This window comes from Malania oleifera, chromosome 12, assembly GCF_029873635.1.
Source record: "Malania oleifera isolate guangnan ecotype guangnan chromosome 12, ASM2987363v1, whole genome shotgun sequence".
NCBI classification, from domain to species: domain Eukaryota; kingdom Viridiplantae; phylum Streptophyta; class Magnoliopsida; order Santalales; family Ximeniaceae; genus Malania; species Malania oleifera.
This window is the reverse complement of record NC_080428.1, coordinates 61,082,981-61,098,041: the sequence shown is the minus strand read 5'-3', so window position 1 is coordinate 61,098,041 and position 15,061 is coordinate 61,082,981. Positions and strand designations below refer to the sequence as shown.

At 39.8% G+C, this 15,061-nt stretch overlaps 1 pseudogene; it reads left to right on the top strand.

Annotated features, from left to right (window-relative positions):
• The first annotated feature begins 332 nt into the window (after positions 1-332).
• LOC131143954 (uncharacterized) lies at positions 333-7,548 on the top strand (annotated as a pseudogene).
• Positions 7,549-15,061: the final 7,513 nt, after the last annotated feature.

Below are 15,061 nucleotides of genomic sequence, written 5' to 3'. Positions count from 1 at the left end.
ATAAATGAGGACTCCTCAAATTAAGTACGAAATTATACAACTTGATTATTAGGCTGAAATTCTAGTTGTAACAGTCAAAAATTTTTTGTAATAGTTAGGCAAATTAAGAGTTAAAGCTTTGTAACAAATAGGCAAATCAAAAGTTAAAATTTTGTAACAGTTAGGCAAATCACAAGTTAAAGTTTTATACTAGTTAAACTTATTTTTAACTTTCATTCCTAAAATAGATTTTGTATACTTGTATATCTTTTCATACAAACATTTGTAATGTGTGTAAAATATTTTTCACAAGAGTAATAAGAAATTTATTGTCAATATTTTCAAACTTCATCATGGTATTAGAAGAGTCTTCCTCCCACGAGAATCCGATCACAACTCCACCATCTCCAACAAAGATCCCTCTTATTGCTCTCAATATCACTACCCAAATAAACAAAAAACTCACACCTTCAACCTTCCCTCAATGGCATGCCCAGTTTGAAGCCCTCCTCATTGGGTATAATCTACTTGAGTATGTTACTGGTGATAAACCCTGTGCCAACTCCACTGATACCTTCACTTCAATCATTCAAAGAACCCACCGGATAAGACAAGATAAGCTTATTTTCAGTGTCATTTTGGCTTCAATGACCACCACTGTAACAACATTCATTTCCAATGCCAAAACCTCCCAAGAAGCATGGAAAAAATTACACACCATGTATGCGAGCAAATCTCACACTCGTGCAATGCAACTTAAAAAGGAACTCACCTTGATAAAGAAGGGAAATTAGAGGATTCAAGAATACTTGCACACCGTCAAATCTCTTGTAGATAAAATTTCCCTCATTGATCATCCTATCTTTGAAGATGATCTCACGCTCTGCACCCTAAATGGATTGGGAACTAACTTCCGCGAAATTATAGCCTCTATTCGCACACAAGAACACCCACTCACATTCAAGGAATTACATGACCTTCTCGTAGGTCACAATGCCTACATGCGACGTCTTGAAGCCACATCTAAGCAATTGGTCTGTAACGACCTGCTATTCAACTTTTTTTTTTTTTTATACTAATATATACTATAACATTTATAATGCTCTAATACCAAACTAGATTAAACCCAAACTGTCAACCTAAGCAACAAGAAGTTGAATTCATATAACCATATCCAAAATATACAATACCAGAGTGCTAAAATGTTCCCAAAATATACATGTATGGTTGTTCCCCAAAATACCCTCAACTGGGTTAGGGTTATACAGAAATACTCCAAAAACATACTCACTTTCTACTGACAGGGCAGTACTGAGGCCCCTCTATCTACGAGCCTAGTCTGCTCGCCTACTTGGATCACCTGAAAAATGTTAAAGTAATGGGATGAGCTAACGCTCAGTGACAAAATATGTTATTACTAGTGTGTGGCAATTGAGTTAGAATACTATGAAAATCTATTACTATATAATCATGTATCACTGAATCTGTATTTACAATACCAGTAATATAAATCGTCACCTTTTCCCTATTGGTTAACATATCTGTACTTTAGGTTTCTACTCAAAATACTTCTAATATATATATTTTTTTTGTCTCTGTAAATCTCTATAAACATAGTAATAACTGAAAACTTCCCTATGGATAATTGTGTGTCATGATTTAACTCCTCACGATAGGGTTGTGCGGCCCGTAGGCAGGATCTATCCTGGCTGGCCAACCAGGACAAACCACTATACTTCATCGGTCTGATCAGCCCTCCTCAACCCATATATGATGGGGAGTATGTCTACTCGTGGGGTCTATACGATCAACCTTTATACCACGTATTATTTGAATAGGTGGTTGCACTCTATATACTGTATGTAGCAACGGTACTGTACTCTGTAATCTGTAATGGTCCAATAGGGTCTGATACTATATAATACATCTTTATATACAACTATCTGTTTTACCATGATTCTGTAGTAACTGTATAAACCATGACGCTGTGATAAACTGTATCTATTTCAACTTTATTTTCTGAAATAAACTGTAAAACTATATGTCATGGTACTGTAATCTGTATTTGTATCAACTGTATGATTATGGTATTCTGTAATTACTATAAAATATATTCACTGTCTATATAATTTGTAAAACATAGCTCTGAAAATTACTGTAAAGCATGTCTTTGTACTATATCTATATTCTCAAGTCACACAGTAATTTAAAACATATTATACTTAATGGATAAATTGTATTAATTCCTACCGTGAATAATAATCTGGTAAAAATATATATTTCATACTGGAAATCATTTTAAAACTTCCTAGCATAGCATATTTCCCTTACTTGACTATTAAAAAGCTCTTATCGTATACCGGTCCTACCCCTACAGGGCTTCTTACACGACACCTTGAAAACAACATTCGTTAGAACAAAATATCAATATTTCTTTGCCTACATAATTTCCTACAATTGCCAGAAAGCCAAAAATTGACTAAAAGACCTTACCCTGATTCTGGAAAGAAATTCGACTCGATCCCACCGACGATCCGCCCCAGCAGACTTGAAGAGAACTCCACCAGGAGTGTCGTGGTGGCCTCAGATTGTCGATCCGGTGACCGACGGGGCTGAAATCAAAGAGAGAAGGGGGAAAGGCCATATAGGAGAGAGAAGAGAGGGTTCAGTGAGTTTTCTGCACAAGAAAACTAAGTTTAGCACTATTTATATTGCGGGATTAGTCGACGAGCCACGTCACCTCATCAACGAGTCCTGTAGAAAGTTCGTCGACGAACTTGCACCCTCGTCGATAAATTTTAGACTTCCAAAAATCCACTCTCTATATCTTCTCGTAGACGAAACTTATCTTCATCGACGAGGCCCTCTTGTATCCTCGTCGACGAATCCCCTGTGTTCGTCGATGAGGACCTAATATATTCTTTTGAGTCTTACTTCCCAAAGTGCAACGTAGTTGGCTACCTCCTTCTGTTACTATTTGCATTTCTATCCCTTTTATTATTTAAATACCCTTATTCTTCGAGTCATTACATGGTCGCCTCTGCCAACTACTCCAATCGACAACTGGTTCCAGCTCTTCTTTTGGAGGTCACATCTCTAATTATTTCTTAAAGTAAAACAGGTATGTCCATAACAGTGGGTCTCAATAGCAAAACTCTTCATCATCTCAATACCGAAACAATGGTGGCCCATAAGACAATTGAAAAAACAAGCCCACTGGACAACATTGTCACATACCAAAATGCCAAATTTGTGACAAATTGGGTCACATTGCCAAATATTGTTCCTGTGTGCAGTTCTTTGAAGCAACGATAAACTATACCTCAACATTACCAGCCCAAGACACAAAATGGCTTATTGACTTGACATCATCCCACAATATCACTGGTGATTTGGCTAATTTATCAGTTCATTCTAAATATGATGGCATTGGCAAGGTTATAATTGGTGATGGTTCAGGTTTGCATGTCTCACACATTGGTTCATTGGTTCTTTACTCACCCACACGCACTTTTCATTTAAATGATACTCTTTGTGTTCCTAATATACAAAAAAAAATATTATTTCCATCCATCATTTTACAACTTAGAACCATGTTTTTGTTGAATTTCATCCTCTTTTTTTTCTTGTTAAGGAACAGACCACAGGGGCAGTTCTACTTAAAGGTGCATGTGAAAATGGTGTTTACACCCTACCGGAGTCAATGGTGAAATCTTCTCCAGAAATGATTGCAAATGTGCATGAACGAACGTCCATTGATGGGTGGTACAAATGTCTTTGACACCCGTCTAATAAAATTGTTCATCATCTTGTCAACTCTTTTTCTCTTCCAATAATAAAAGCAAAAGTTTCTCAACTTTGTACTTCTTGTTCCATCAATAAGGCACAAACAACCATTTCGACCCACTAGTTTTTAAAGTCATGCACCACTTGACTTAATTTATACTGATGTTTGGGGCCCCTCCAATTCTCTTGGAATTGATGGATCTCGCAATTATTTGATTTTGGTTTATCATTTCACAAAATATATTGGTTCTATCCTATGGAAACAAAATATGGTGTTAGCACAATATTTCCTCAATTTAAATATCTCTTTGAAACCAGATTTCACTAAAATATCAAAAGCATTTATTCAAATAATGGCGGTGAGTTTGTGGCTTTAAATATATTTTTTTATCCATGGAATAAGCCATTATACCACTGCCCCCCATACACCACAACAAAATGGTGTTTCCGAGTGTCGTCACTGCCACTTAGTGGAAACGGCCTCACACTATTACATGATGCTTCACTATCCTTGAAATATTGGCCCCATGCTTTTTCCACTACTGCATACCTTATAAATCATCAACCAACACCACTTCTAAACAACAAATCACCATTTGAAACATTATTTAAACAGACACCAAATTATCTCAAGTTAAAAATATTCAGTTGTCTATGCTTTCCAGTCACTCGGCCTTACAATACCAACAAACTTCAGCCCAAAGCCATTCCCTGTCTATTCATGGGCTATTATTCAGACCAAAATGCATACAAATGCATTGATCCAAAAACCAAAAGAGTATATCACTCTTGGCATGTCCTTTTTGATGAAAACGAGAATGGTCCTCATAAGTACTCAAAGTCTTCCTCATGCTCGGTAGCTGCGCCACTCATCAACGTGTCATCTCCACCACAACCTCCACTAGTGACTACAGCAGGGGATAACACTTCCGCATCACCTCCAGGTAACACTTCTATTTTCTCTTCTTCTAATTCCCAAAATTTCGACTCTTCCTTTTTGTCCTAGTTTCTATTCATCGCACGATAGTGAGGCATCCTCATCAAATTCACATGTTCTTCCTATTACACATGACACTACTTTGCACATAGATCCCATATATGTTCCATGCGACTTACCTGCACAAAAAATTACTTGAACCCACTCCATGACCACTCGGTCGATGAACAACATCCATAAACCCAAACAGTTGAATTCAACAACCAAATATCCCATTCCAAATACCATTGAACCAAGTTGTGTGGCCCAAGCACTCTATGAAACACACTAAAGAACAACAATGTCAGAAGAACTCACTGCACTCATGTAGTAACTCGAACCAAGCAAATAAAAGAAATAAATAAAAAGAAAAGAGAAGAAAAGAAAAAGAAGAAAAAAGGATTTGACCAAGACCAAACTGTCGACGGTTAGGAGAGACTTAGAAAAACGTCAACGGTTTTCCTACAGGGCAAACTACCAAGAGCATATAAGGGCGTTTTTGGTTTGGCAAGTGGCCAAATCGTCGACGGTTTCTTGCGGAGGCAGAGTCTATAAGTTAAGTTCTTATATTATTTTTTCATTCCATACTCTCTCTCTCTCTCTCTCTCTCTCTCTCTCTCTCTCTCTCTCTCTCTCTCTCTCTCTCTCTCTCATCACTTTTGCCCTCCTAAGCCTCCTAGATCACTCTTGGGTGCTCCTCGATCCTCTCTCTCCCTCCTCTCGAGACATAGGTCGTTGATCTTCGGTAGATTCAAATGGCTAGGGTTTTGCATTCTAAAGGTTTTAGGCAGTTTCTTCAGGAATAGGTAAGGGGATTAGGTTATGTCAGTTTTTTTTTTTAAATATGAATTGTTTGAATTGAAATATGTGTGTATAGAAACAGTATATATGATTTTCTGAACGAATCAAACATATGAAAATGGTAATTTTGACTTTTATATGTTTTTGGGAAAAACTAACGTGAATGGGTTGAACATCTCCTATTTTTAGTAAAATATATAGTTTGAGTTAAATTAAACCCTGGAGATGCTCATACTTCTATTTTCAGTAATCTGTATGTTTCTCAGACAGTTATTTATATTTTTGATTTATCATATGAAAATTGTGTGGCTTGAGAACGGTTTAAAATGACATAAATGAACAGAATATTTATACAATTATGATACAGTATGATATGACGGCTATAAGCCGAGATGTGATATGGTGACTATAAGTCGAAATTTGTTATGACGGTTGAATGCCGAGTTATGATATGCTTGTTTTATATTGTGACAGTGTATGCCAATTATTTTTTAGAATAATGATTAGCTGATGTTTTATACAGTTTAAGAAAATGAATTCATAATTACAGTTTTTATTATGTAAATTGTCATATATGATTTAAGAACCCTGAGAGATCAGATGTTATGATAAGCACGGTACCGTAGCTATGTTTTGGCTAGTGAGTGCAATCACATTGGGATGAAAGTATGATGCGGGATAGTCGATTTGTGGCCTGGATACAGTATTACTCCCGAGGCAGTTCCGGGGGACCCCTCCCGATGCAATTTCAGGTGACCCTTCCGATGCAGTTCCGGGTATAAGGTAGGCACAATCGTACTTACTACCTTTTTCTGACTTAGCTATGGTTGGCAGGTCATATGCTAAGTCCAGCCTTCAGGCCGCACAACCCATCATGGGGGGAAGCATATAGTTAGGAAAGCATGTCGATAAGAAAGCACGACGATGCTAGTTTTAGAGTACAAGGTGTTTCTTTTATGCATATATGGGAAAATTTACTATGAATGGACAATATTGAGACAACAATATATTCTTCAGAAATTATGTATTTTCAGATATATAGTCCAGATGAGTTTTAAAATGTCATTTCAGATACAGTTAAATAATGAAAGAAGTATGTTCACACGAAAACTCATGTTAGCCACACACTAATAATAACTTAGTCCATCTTACTGAGAAAGGTCTCACCCCGTTATCCATCTTATTTTCAGGTCCTACAGGAAATAATCCCTAGCTTACTATGGAGATAGGAGTATACTTTTAGGAGTGGTAGACAGAGCTGGTGAGACACCAACTACTATGTTTGTCATTTTTGTGTTGTAATATATTGACAGATAGTTGTATATGTATACTTGGGAACAGTTAGAACTCTGGTAATGTGATTGAGGTATTTTCCTTCCGCTGTATGATTTATTTTCAGTATTAACAAGATCACCCGGTTTTCCCTTGTTAGGACGGGTTATGGTATTTATGGTATCAAAGAGTTTTTATTTTTAATTAACACTCTGGGCCCACTCTTGGGTTTGGGGCATCGCAAACCATCGACAGATTTGTGTCTGTGTCGTGTGATCGAGGTTTATATTGAGAGCTGAGCTATTAGATGGGTCTTTTAGTATTATAATAGCACCAAACCTGTTAAGATATCAAAATTCTAAATTCCTTTTGGTTTCATTCTCAAGATGGATCCTCGGGACAATAACGTTAATGTCAGAGGGAGTAGCGGCGAAGGGGCTGGCCACGAGGATGGCAGCAATTTAGCCTTCGCATTCCAGGGTTTTACCCAGTAGTTCATGGTCGACGTCATGCAAAGTTCCCAGGGGCAGGACCATCCCACCATTGAGTTGGGGTGTACCATCGAACAATTCACCCATATGATGCCTTTCACCTTCGCAGGAAGTGTTGATCCAATCATTGCGGAGAGTTGGGTGCAGGAGATTGAAAAGATCTTGGCTATGCTGCAATGCACAGATGAGAAAAAAGTCCTCTACGCTACATTCAAGCTAACTGAAGAGGCTGAGAGGTGGTAGCTGGCAGTAAAGTTGCTGGAGGAGCAGAGATCGGTACCTATTGTGTTGACTTGGAGCCGCTTCAGAGGGATTTTCTTTGATCGGCATTTTCCAACCTCCATGAGGAACGCAAAGGCAGAGGAGTTCCTAAACCTGACTCAGGGACATTTGACGGTACAGCAGTATGCCGCCATATTTGTGGAACTGTCGCGCTTCGCTCCCTATATGGTACCTGACGAGTTCGTAAAGGCTCGATGGTTCGGGAGGGGCTTGAGACAAGAGATCTTTAAGCAAGTGGCGGTGCTATAGGTGCAAGATTTTTCTACGCTGGTGGATAAAGTTGCCATGGTGAAGACGAGCCAACAAAGGGGGATAGAGGTATCGAACCCAAAGAAGAGGCCTATGCTCTCTAGTACACACACAGGCGCGAGGCAAGGTCTATGGATGAGGTATGGTAGTGGTGGAGGCTAGGGACAAAGGATAGATGGTAGGGAAATTCAGGGTACTCCACCATACCCTGTTTGCCTTACATATGGCAAGAGGCATACGGGGGAGTGTAGAGGTGGATCAGGTGGCTATTACCGATGTTGTAGGGCCAGACATATGGCGCGGGACTGCCACGCGATGATAAACTACGCACCCCCACAACATCAGTATCAGGGAGGTAACCAGGCACCATGTAGGAACTACCAGATGGGCACTACCTAGGCACGGGTGTATTCTCTAACTCTAGGTGACACAGAGAATGCGGATGTGGTGACAGGTAACATTTTCATGTTTTTAAATAAAGCTATTGTACTATTTGACTCAGGAGCAATGCACTCTTTTATCTCTTGGGGATTTATCAAGTTGTGTGGGGTAGAAACTCGGTCGTTAGATGCCGAGTTAGATGTAGTTACACCAACAAGGTCAGTTGTAGTGTGTACCAAGGTAATCAGAGACTACCCAGTGGAGATTCAAAGGAGGAGGCTGCTTGCTAGCTTGATTGTTTTTGACATGCATGGTTTTGAAATTATTTTGGGGATGGACTAGCTAGCATCCAGTTACACGAATATTGATTGTCATAGGACGGAGGTAGTGTTCAGACCTCCTGGGGAATAGGAGTTTAAGTTTGTAAGGTCGATTGTACCCTTTGCACCATAGATTCTTTCTGCAATTCAGGCAAAGAGGTTACTTCTGGGGGCATGCTAGGGGTACTTGGCATTTGTGAAAGGGGCACCGAAGAAGGAGCTAAAGCTGGAGGACATTTTCGTAGTTAGGGAGTTCGTAGATGTTTTTCAAGAGGACTTACCAGGGTTGCCTCCTGATCGCGAGGTGGAGTTTGCAATTGATTTACTACCAGGGATAACACTAATTTATAAGGCTTCATACTGCATGGCTCCATCTGAACTAAAGGAGTTAAAGGAGCAACTGCAGGAACTTTTTGACAAAGGGTTTATTAGGCCTAGCATATCACCCTGGGGAGCACCTGTGTTGTTTATGAAGAAGAAATACGGGTCAATGAGGATGTGCATTGACTACAGAGAAATCAATAAAGTGACAGTGAAGAATAAGTACCCGTTACCTCGAATTGACGATCTGTTCGACCAGCTGCAAGGCACGCAGGTCTTCTCCAAGATCAATATTTGATCTGAGTATCATCGGGTGAAGGTTAAATCAGGGGACGTATCGAAGATAGCTTTCCAGACCAAGTATGGCCACTACGAATTTCTGGTCATGCCTTTTGGATTAACCAATGCTCTTATGGCATTCATGGACCTGATGAATAGGGTGTTCCATGAGTACTTAGTTCAGTTCGTGGTGGTGTTCATCGACGACATCCTAGTTTATTCAAGGATTTATAAGGAGCATGAAGCTCATTTACGGCCGGTACTTCAAGTACTTAGAGAAAAGAAGTTGTTTGCTAAATTTAAGAAATGCGAATTCTAGTTGGATCAAGTTGCATTTCTAAGACATGTAGTGTCCAAGGAAGGGTTTTTTAGTGGACCTAAGTAAAATAGAGACTGTAGTTGATTGGGTGAGGCTGAAGGACGTGCATGAGGTTAGAAGTTTCTTGGTTCTGGTAGGATACTATCACCGATTCATAAAGGGATTTTCTAGACTATCAGGTCCTCTGACACAACTTACGAGGAAGAACATGAAGTTTGAGTGGACTGGTGAGTGCAAGCAGAGCTTTCAGGAATTGAAGTAGCTACTAGTCACTGCCTTAGTTTTGGCCATTCCATTAGGAGATAGTGGATTCATGATCTACAGTGACACATCTCAGAAAAGACTTGGGTGTGTCTTAATGTAGCAGGGAAAGGTCATCACGTACGCTTCTCACCAACTCAAGGAGTATGAGAAGAACTATCCCATGCATGACATGGAATTGGCAGTGGTAGTTTATGCGTTAAAGATATAGAGGCACTACTTATACGGTGAAAGGTGCAAGATCTTTACTGATCAAAAGAGTCTTAAGTTCTTTTTCACCCAGAAGGAATTGAATATGAGGCAACAAAGATGGCTTGAGTTGATAAAGGACTACGACTGTACCATTTGTTACCACCTAAGAAAAGCTAATGTGGTAGCTAATGCGTTGAGTCGAAAATCAGTGGGTGCATCAGTCTTATTAGTTGTAGCTCAACATCGAATTAGGATGGACCTGGAAAGGTTGGGTGTGGAGTTATTGGAAGGTAATCGCCATACATTCATTTCTAGCCTCGTAGTTCAACTGACCTTATGGGAAAGGATCAGGGCAGCTCAAACAAGAGATGCAGAGTTGGTAGAGATTGTGAATGGCTTATAGAGTGGTTCGAGGACAGATTTTAATGTATCAGATGACGGTGTGTTGAAATTTCATGTTAGGATATGTGTAGTAAATGACGTGGAGATCAAACCAACCATTCTGGAAGAGGCACATCGCTCACTCTTTACAATGCATCTCGAGAGCACTAAGATGCACAAGGATTTACAGGAATCTTTCTGGTGGAATAACATGAAAATAGAGATTGCCTGATTGGTAGAGTAGTGTTTGACATGTCAGCAGGTGAAGACCGAGCATTAGAGGCCATCAGGACCATTGCAACCACTTTGTATTTCTAAGTGGAAGTGGGAGCATATCTCCATGGACTTCGTAACGGGGTTGCCTTCAACAGTGCATGGACAAAATACTATATGTGTAATAGTTGATCGTCTGATTAAGACCACACACTTCGTTCCGATTATAGTTAATTACTCCATGAATAGGGTGGCAAAACTCTATGTTCAGGAGATAATTAGATTGCACAGGGTGCCTATGTCCTTGGTTTCGGATCAGAACCCGCAGTTTACTTCCCAATTCTGGAAGAGTTTGTAGGAAGCATTAGGAACTCAACTCACTTTCAGTATTGCATTTCACCGATAGACCGATGGACAGTTTGAGAGGACCATTCAAATTCTAGAGGATATGTTGCGGGCATGTGTAGTGGATTTTGGGGGTAGTTGGATTCAATATCTATCATTGGTTGAGTTCGCTTACAACAACAGTCATCAGGCCAATATCGAAATGGCACCGTATGAGGCATTGTATGGTCGAAGGTACCGATCTCCGTTGTACTGGATGAGGTTGGTGAGTGGCGTATTTTGGGATTGAAACTTGTTTAGCAGACTCTTGAGAAGATCAAACTCATTAGGGAAAGGATTAAAATAGCACAAAGTTGGCAAAAGAGCTATGCGGATACACGCCGACGAGAGCTAGAGTTCGAGATAGGAGATGTGATATTTTTTAGGGTTGCTCCGATGAAGGGGGTCATGAGATTCAGGAGGAAGGGTAAGCTAAGCCCTAGGTTCATCGGGCCATTCGAGATACTGGAGAGGGTTGGTCCGGTGGCTTACAGGATAGCGTTACCCCCAACACTGTCCAAAATCCACGACGTGTTCCACGTGTCCATGTTGAGGAGGTACATCCCAGACCCTTCACATGTGATCAGTTATGAGTCTTTGGAGATCGGGGACACTTTGGCATATGAGGAAACACCAATTCAGATCTTGGACCATAAGGAACAATAGCGCACTAAAAGAATTCCACTTGTGAAGGTACTTTGGCGTAATCATGCAGTGGAGGAAGCTTCCTGGGAATTAGAGAAGGAAATACCTCAGAAGTACCCACAGCTATTCAGAGAAGCTCAATGCTAGACATGTAAGTATGACAGTATAGGTAGGTATTTGATTTGGTATATAGGTTGTTTAGAGTAGGTTTGTTTAGTTTATCCGTTTATTTCTATTTTGATTTATGGATGGTCTTTGGGAGAGTTTTGTATGAGTATTGTAATCTCTTGACACATTGTATGTACGGTATTCCTCCACCATAAGTGAAGGTAGTTAATAAACTTGGGACGGGCCTGCTATGTGGGTGGCCACCGACTCTTCCTAGAGTCGGATCAGCAGATCAGTGATAATTCAGTGGATGTGATGTAAGTTAGTTAGTAAATTTTGAGGATGAAGTTTTTATGAGGGGAGAATGTAGTAACCCGAACTAAGAAAATAAAAGAAATAAATAAAAAGAAAAGATAAGAAAAGAAAAAGAAAGAAAAAGGGTTTGTCCAGGACCAAACCGTTGACAATTAGGAGAGGCTCAGAAAAACGTTGACAAATTTCCTACAGGGAAAACTACAGAGAGCATATAAGGGCATTTTTGGTTTGGCAAGTGGCCAAACCATCAACGATTTCCTGCGGGGGCAGAGTCTATAAGTTAAGTTCTTATATTATTTTTTCATTCCATTCTCACTCACTCACTCTCTCTCTCTCTCTCTGTCTTTCTCTCTCTCTCTCTCCCTCTCATCACTCTCTCCCTTTTAAGCCTCCTGGATCACTCTCAGGTGCTCCTTGATCCTCTCTTCCCCTCCTCCTGGCACGTAGGCCATTAATCTTTAGCAAATTTGAGCGGCTAGGGTTTTGCGTTCTGAAGGTTTTAGGCAGTTTCTTCAGGATTAGGTTATATCAATTATTTTTGAACTATGAACTGTTTGAATTGAAGTATGTGTGTATAGAAACAATATATATGATTTTCTGAACGAATCACCTCTGAGCCACTTTAATTCTTTCCTGTGGGGTCAACTGTACTACCAAATTGGCAATAAATGTTTGATGATCACCCTCTACGAGTTCCACCCCAAGTCTTTCTAAATCCATCTGAATCGGATGCTGAATCATCATCGCTGACACTACTGCTCTCACTGATTTCCGGCTCGGAGCATCAGCTACCACATTAGCCTTTCCTAGGTGGTAACTGATGGTACAGTTAGTAGAGCTTATAGATAAAGTATTAGATGGTTAGGAGACAGATTTCAATATCTTAGAGGATGGAGCCTTGAGGTTCCGTACCAAGTTTTTTGTACCTGCTGACTCTGAGATTAAGAAAGTTATTCTAGAAGAAGCGCGCTGATCCCTGTATATAGTACACCCTCGTAGCACTAAAATGTATAGGGATCTTCAAGAGTCTTTTTGGTGGAGTAGTATGAAAAAAGAGATTGCTAAGTTTGTAGTGTAGTGTTTGACATGCCACCAGGTAAAAGCTGAGCATCAGAGACCGGCGGGATCATTGCAGCCACTCTACATCCTTGAGTGGAAATGAGAACATATAACGATGAATTTTGTCATAGGATTACTGCCGACACTACATGAACAGGACGCAATTTGGGTAGTCGTAGATCGACTGATGAAGATTGCCCGTTCCCTTCCTATCAGAGTTAATTACTCCATGAGTAGATTGACAGAGTTATATATGCAAGGGCTAGTTAGACTCCATGGCATGCTAGTGTCCATAGTATCGGACCGAAACCCACGATTTATGTCTCAATTTTGAAGGAGTTTACAGAAGGTCATGGGTTCTCAGTTGTCGTTCAACACAACATTTTATCCTCAGGCAGATGGGCAGACAAAAAGGACAATATAGATACTAAAGGATATGCTACGAGCATGTGTACTGGACTTCGGAGGCAGTTAGATATGATTCATGTCATTGGTCAAGTTTTTTTATAACAACAGCTATTAGGCCAGCATTGGGATGACACCATATGAGGCGCTATACGACAGGAAGTGTCGATCGCCATTATATTGGGATTAGATTGGGGAAAGATAGATATTGGGGCTAGAACTTATACAACAAACATAAGATAAAATTAGACTCATCAGAGACAATATTAGAACAACACAGAGTCGGCAAAAGAGTTATGCAGATACTCGCCGACGAGAGTTAGAGTTTGACGTAGGAAATCATGTGTTTCTAAAGGTGGCATCAATGAAAGGAGTTATGAGATTTGAGAGGAAGGGTAAACTAAGCCCTAAGTATATAGGACCATTCGAGATTCTTGGAAGAGTGGGTCTAGTTACCTACAAGTTGGCGTTACCACCAGTATTATTTAGAATTCACGACGTATTTCACGTTTCAATGTTGAGGAAATACGTCCTAGATCCCTCCCATGTGATTAGTTATGGGGCACTGGAGCTTGATGATGTTTTATCTTATAAAGAGAAGTTAGTGCAGATTTTAGACGGAAAGGAACAAGAGTTGTGTACAAAGAGAATTCCACTGGTAAAAGTGTTATGGCACAGTCATGTAGTAGAGGAAGTTTCTTGAGAATTAGAGGAACAGATGCGCCAGAGGTATCCATATTTATTCAGTGGAGTTTCGAGCTGAGCCAGTCAGAGTAGAAGTAATGGTATGTATTTTGATTTGTATAGTATAATTTAGGATAGATAGTGTTTTTGGTTTTAGGATAAGAATGGTTTTGGGAGAGTTTTGTTTGGGTTATTGTAATATATCAGGACCGTAAATGTAACCACGGTATTCCTCCGCCATAAGTGAGGGTAATTAATAAAATTGGGATGTTTTCTATAAGGATGAAAGATGATGAATAGCAATTTTGAGGATGAAATTTTATAAGGAGGGGAGAATGTAGAGACCTGAAAAATTTAATTAATGAAAGTAATAAAAGAAATGAAATGGAAGAGAAGGGAAAAGGAAAAAAGGGGGATCAGCAGGGATTTGTTGACGAATTCAGAGTCTTCATCGACGAATGTCCCTATAGGTCTCGTCGACGAAGTACACGTGTCTTGTCGACGAGAAGATACTGAGAGTCTAGGAATTTCAAAAAATTTCAGGTTCGTCGACGAAGTGGCTTCATGGGCTCGTCGACGAATTACTTGAACTCGTCAACAAACGCCGACCTATAAATAGGCAAACCCTCATTTTCAATGAGTATTTTCTCTTTCCTTTCGCTCTCTCTCTCTACCTTACGATTTTCACTCTTTCTCTCTCTCTCTCTCTCTCTCTCTTTGATTTCGGCTTCATTATAACACGGAATAACGACCAGGAACCACCACGAGATTCGTGGGGTGATTCTCTACAAATTAATCGGAGCAGATTTTCAATTTAGAGTTCCGGGGCACCATCCCAAGATCAGGGTAAGTGAAGTATTTTAGGGTTTAATGGGCTATTTGGAGTATTCGGAACCTAGGAAGTGCTAAATGAGAATTGTTTTGGGAGTTGAGTTGACTAATTGGGGAAATGTGAATT